This window comes from Apodemus sylvaticus, chromosome 11, assembly GCF_947179515.1.
Source record: "Apodemus sylvaticus chromosome 11, mApoSyl1.1, whole genome shotgun sequence".
Lineage (NCBI taxonomy): Eukaryota > Metazoa > Chordata > Mammalia > Rodentia > Muridae > Apodemus > Apodemus sylvaticus.
The window spans coordinates 79,703,879-79,709,878 of NC_067482.1; the positions used below are offsets into that span (position 1 = coordinate 79,703,879).

At 41.6% G+C, this 6,000-nt stretch overlaps 1 non-coding gene across 1 annotated transcript; it reads left to right on the forward strand.

The window, feature by feature from the left end:
* Nucleotides 1-1,975: 1,975 nt before the first annotated feature.
* Nucleotides 1,976-2,077, forward strand: LOC127696859 (U6 spliceosomal RNA). Its single transcript, XR_007980315.1, has one exon. It is a non-coding gene; the product is annotated as a U6 spliceosomal RNA (small nuclear RNA).
* The last annotated feature ends 3,923 nt before the right edge of the window (nt 2,078-6,000 follow it).

A 6,000-nucleotide genomic window follows, 5' to 3' on the forward strand; every position in this document is an offset into this window, starting at 1 on the left:
TCTATGAAACAAGGCTCAAAACTGTAGTTTTTGGACTGGCTCAGTGGTAGAGTACCTGCTTAATACCTAAGTCCCTTGGTTCAATACCCAATTCTCCTACACACACACACACACACACACACACACACATACTTCCCCGAGCTTATGACCAAGGTACTTAGCCAATTTCTTGCAGTTGCCATATTTAGTTACACAGAACATTACATTGTTTAATAACTGCTTCTTATGTTAGTCTTCATTCAGTCTCTACATGAATTGATTTCTTACACTCTGTTCGCCCAAGTTCAATATTTGAATTAAAATTCCAATTGGGTTCTTGGCTTAGAAACAGACTTATATAAATATACTCAATCAGTTTTTGACAGATGCCAAAGTAATCCAATAGAGAAAAAAAATAGCCTTTTCAAAAATGGTATCTAAGTAGTTGACGCTCCACCGCAAGTAAATAAACTTGGATTGCATACAAAAATTAACTCAAAATGGATTCAGGGCTTGAATGTAAAATATAAAACTATACATTTTTTAGGAAGAAAACTAAGAGAAAATCTTTGAAATCTGGAGCTAGGCAAGAAGTCTAAATTCAACATCAAAAATTCAACCCATAAAAAGAAAAAATAATAAGCTGAGCTTACTATTCAAAATGAAATGACTATTTCAAAATGAAAAACTCTAGAACAAAAATGAAAAACATTACAGACTGGAAGAAAAAATGTGTAAACTATATACCCAGCAAGGCCTTGATCACAAAACTCAGCAGTTAAAACTTCAACATCTAGCCAAATACAGTGGCACATGTTTGCAACCCCACTCAGAAGCCTGAGCCAGGATTCTGAGTCTGAGGTCAGTTTGCGCTATGTAGTAAGTTCCAGACTAGCCTGGATTTTACAATCAGACGTTTTCTTAGAAAAATAAAAGACAAACAAACAAACATCAAACCAATTGGAAAATTGGCAAAAGACATGAGCGGACATTTTTCTAAATGCAATGCACAAATGACAATCTTACATATTGAAAAGATATTTGGTGTTGCTGGTCATTGGGGAAATGCAAAGTAAAACCAAAATAAAATGTCACCCCATCAGAACTGCTAAAGTAAGAATAAATGGCAGTACTAAAGGCAGGCAAGGATTGTCCATAAGTATGCATTGTCAGTGTGGATGCCGCATGCAAAATCACCATGGAGAAAAATATGGCGGTTTCTTACACAGCTCAACAGTTAACCAATACTCAGGAACTGTGATCTTGGCAGTTATCCTAAAGAAATAAACTTAATGATCAGACAAAAATTCTTCATACTTGTTCACAGAGGCTTCATTTATAATAGCCTGACTAGTAAGCCACCTCCCACATACATGCCCTTTAGTGGACATGCTTTAAACACCTTGGTAGATCTATACCATGGATACTACCCAGTACAAAAAGCTTTTGCTGTTTGTAGCATCCTTGCTTGTTTTCAAGAAAATCATGTTGAATGAAAAAAAAAATCCAGGCTGGAGATGTGGCTGTGCAGGGAAAAACACTTGTTGCCTGCCTGACCATCTGCATTTGATCCCTAAGACCCATATCATGGAAGGAAAGAGCCAACCTGGGAAGGTTAACCTCAGCATGCATGGATCCACATAAATGCAGGCAACACCACACACACACACACACACACACACACACACACACACACACACACTACCACCCACACACACACATAAACAAATGACTGGAGGGATAGATCAGCAGTTAAGAACTCTTGCTATTATTCTTGCAGAGGACTTGAGTTCAAGTCCTAGTACCCACACTGAATTTCTCACAGCTGCCTGTAACTCCAGCTCCAGAAGATTCTGATACCTTCTTCTGGCCTCCTCTAGCACTATGGCACATGTGGCATGCAGACAGACAGACAGACAGACAGACAGACAGATGGACACACACACACACACACACACAAAACTAAAAATAAGCCTTTTTTTTTTTTAATGAAAGCATGTTCACTCCGGCAGCATATATACTATAACTAGAACAATGAAGAGATTAGGATAGCCCCTGTGCAAGGATGGCACAAATTCATGAAGCATTTCATATTTGAAAAAATATGATGAAACCAATAAAAAAAACCACTATCTCAAAAGTATATTTACTCTGTTAATCTTGATTTTCAACTTTATAGGATCTCAAATCACCTGGAAGACTAAGTTCTGGCCATGTCTGTGAGAAAGTTTCTAGGTTGAGTTGATCGAGATAGGAAGATCTACCCTAAACATAGACAGCACCAAACTATATAGGCCAGGGCACCAGGCTGAATGAAAGGGAAGAAGTGGCCGAGAGCGGTGGCACATGTGCACTCAGGAGGCAGAGGCAGGAGAGTCTCTGTGCTTTTGAGGCCAGTCTGGTCTACAGACCAAGTCCAGGACAGCCAAGGCTACAAAAAGAAAACACACACACATACCACACACACACACACACACCCCACACACACACACACCACACACACACATACACACACACCACACACACACATACACACACCACACACACACACATACACACACACACACACACACATATAAAAATTTTAAAAGGAGGAAATGAACTGAGACCAGTGTTTGCCTTTCTCTGCTTCCTGGCTTCTGACTTGACCTCCTACAGACACGTGACCAGCTGCCTCATCCCTCTGCCACCGTGATAAACTATATCCTGGAACTAGGGGCCAAAATAAACCCTTCAAACCTTGAATTGCTCTTGTCAGACATTTTGTTGTAGCAATGGGAAAAATAACCAATACACTGTGTGATTCTATTTATAAGACATTCTTTATATGAGAAAATTGTAGAGGCAGTAAATAGATTGGTGGTTAACAGTAATTAGGGAGAAAAGGAGAGGGATGTGGCTGTAAAAAGGATACACAGGGCATCCTTTCGATGGAAATGTTCTGTATTTTGACTCGTGGTAGCCAAACAAATTTACACATGTGATGAAACTGTATAGAAATAAATATACAGACACACAAAGATACAAAGTACAAACACATAAAAGAAAACTATAAAACTGGTAAAAACCCAAAGATGGGTAAATTGTGTTAAACATCATATGGACTTGTTCTTTCATCCATCCATTAATTTGGAGGGCAGATGGTTTTTGTTTTTCAAGACAGGGTTTCTCTGTATAGCTCTGGCTGTCCTGGAACACACTCTGTAGACCACACTGGCCTTGTACTCAGAGATCTACCTGCTTCTGTGTCCTCAACTCTGGGATTAAAGGTGTGTGCTACCCAGTGGTTGCTGTTGCTTCCTCCTCCTCCTTCCCCTCCCTCCTCCTCCCCCTCCTCCCCCTTCCCCACCACCTCCTCCTCCCCCTCCTCTTCCTCTTCTTCCTCCTCCTCTTATGAAGGAGCTTATTTTGGTTTACAGTTCCAGAGGACTAAGAGTTCACCATGATGGGTCGGGATGGCAGCTCGTGTCAGGGCATTAGGAGCAGGAGTCTGGGAGATCCCTTCCTTGGAGTGACATCTTATAACTACATTTAAATCTGTGGTTGTCTCAGGAGGGTTCTGCTGTTCTTCCTAACTTCCAAGAGAGCTGCTGCATGGCTCACAGTGAGCTTACATCCATTTGTCACTCAGCTGTCCTCTAACAGCTGGTGCCCTCCGTACATTATCTCTTTAACAGAGCCAGGGAAGAAAGAACGCTGTGATGAAATCCCCATTTAAGGAGGAAACGGAAGCCCAGCATGTCAAGTCAGGCTACAGTCCACCTGGAGATGAAGAGTCAGGAACAACCCAGAGCCTCCGCACCCACGTCCTCTAACACCGCACCTCCTCTCTGTCAGACGCTGTCTTAGATCTGTGGCAAAACTAGCCAGGGCTCTCCTTCTCTGTAATTCCTTGAGCCTCCCTTAGATCCTTCCAGTTCCCCAAGATCAGGTTTATGTTCCAGGACTGTCACAGTCACTCCTCTCTGCACTTCAGTCCCTAAGTCAGAGCTTGAAATTCCAGCACTGTCAGTGGATCAGATGAAGTAATGCATTTCAAAGGGCTCTGGGAACACCAAAGGGGCAGTTATTATTAATAACAGGGCACGATGAAGTGAAGTCTAAATATAGGTCACTTGGTCCTATTTATCCTCTGGTTTGATGAGGAAGGCTTTGAAGCCTGGGTTTTAGACCTTTATTTTGTCTTAACACCTTCTAAATGTTCCCTAAAGTAGGTTTCCAAAGGTTCTGGTTAACTATGATTTTGACAGAAATGTGATCAGAAAGTATAAATAAAAGAATTGATGATATAAATAAACAAATAATTAAATAAGCCTTGTGCCCTAACCAAATTTTTCCCGTAAACTGTGAAGAGAACAGAGAATGGTCTTAGCCAGAAATCAGCCCCTGGATTTCCTGCTTTATAACCCCAGGTAACTCCTTGTTTTCAATTTTGCAACTGTGGGCTCTGTCTTTTCAAGAGCACACAAGTATGTGGAATTTGCAAAGCACTTTAAGGTACACGATGCCCTTGCTATTTATACCAGCCAAGACCTGTGGTCTGGTTTTGGGACAAAGTTTTTCCACATAAAATCAACCTTTTTCCCCCCTGCTTTCCCAGCTATGACAGACAACCCTTCAAAATCACAAACAAATTCCTCGGCTTTATTGCTAGTGCCAGTGACACGGGCTTTTAAAAGCACCTTTCATCCCCACATCTTAGGCAACATTGCAAACAGTAATTAAAGCTCCCTGAGGAGGGAGGAGGTATATATTATTCAACACATTTCCAAACAGGTAAACCCAGACTTACAAATTAAAGGCCTGTCCATAGGTCACCAGGGGTTGGAGCAGGGAGGAGAGTGGAAATTATTCTAGACTTAGAAGCCAGGTGTGGTGGTTCATACCTGTAATAGCAACACTTGGAAAGTAGAGGCAGAAGGACTAGGGGTTCGTGCCCAGCTACCTATCAAATATGAGGCCATCCTGAGCTACCTAAAACTCTGCCAAGAAAACACAATGGAATATAAAAATTCTAGATTTCTCAGCTCTTGGATTCACCAAGGTGTTGGGTAGTAGGAGCCTAGAAGCAGCAGAGTGGAACTGTCCCCTCGAAGCCGGCAGAGCACACGTGGTGGTCACAGGCGTCGGAAAGAGAAGGCCTTATTGTAATAGCACACAAAAAGAAAGGAAGAAAGAAAAGGAGGAAGAGAAATGGATATATGAAGAAAACATTGATGTATAGATGGGTGGATGCACAGATGATTGACAGGAATTGAGGGAGGGCTCTTAGAAAACACCATAAATATATTTGATTTTTTAATTTGGTCGAAAGCTCACCCAAAGACTCAAAGATCTTTATGCAATGGAAAGCAGAAAGACTGTAAGTGCCACAGGTGGTGAATAACGTACAGAAACCAGTGTTTTCCAGACCCAGCAACACCAATGTATACACAAACTTACAGTGATAGTGACAGTGTGCACAAGCTCCAGCCAGGCAAACCACAGCACAGAGAGGAAGGACACAGTCTCATCACCCCCTGAAGAGCTTTAGCATTCAATAGCTGCCGGGAGAGGGAAAGTCAGTTTTTTTAAAAAAAATGATATGACCCCCTTGTACCCTCAACTGTGCACCAGATCAGGCCTGAACCCCAAGAATATCTGGGCAACACAAGCTGGGCTTCATGGGGAAAGAAGAAAAAAAATGATCTCAAAGTTGGGTGGGAAGAGATGAGAAAGTGGGAAGGGAAGGATCTGAAGGGTATAAATATACTCAAAATGTATGAAATTCTCAAAGAATTACTAAAAACATGTTTTACCAGGGCTGGAGAGATGGCTCAGTGGTTAAGAGCACTGACTGTTCTTCCAGAGGTCCTGAGTTCAATTCCCATCAACCACATGGTGGCTCACAACCATCTGTGATGGGACCTGACGCCCTCTTCTGGAGTGTCTGAAGACAGCTATAGTGTACTCGTATACATAAGATAAATAAATAAATAAATCTTTTTTTTAAAAAAAAAAGAAAGGAAAAAAACATGCTTC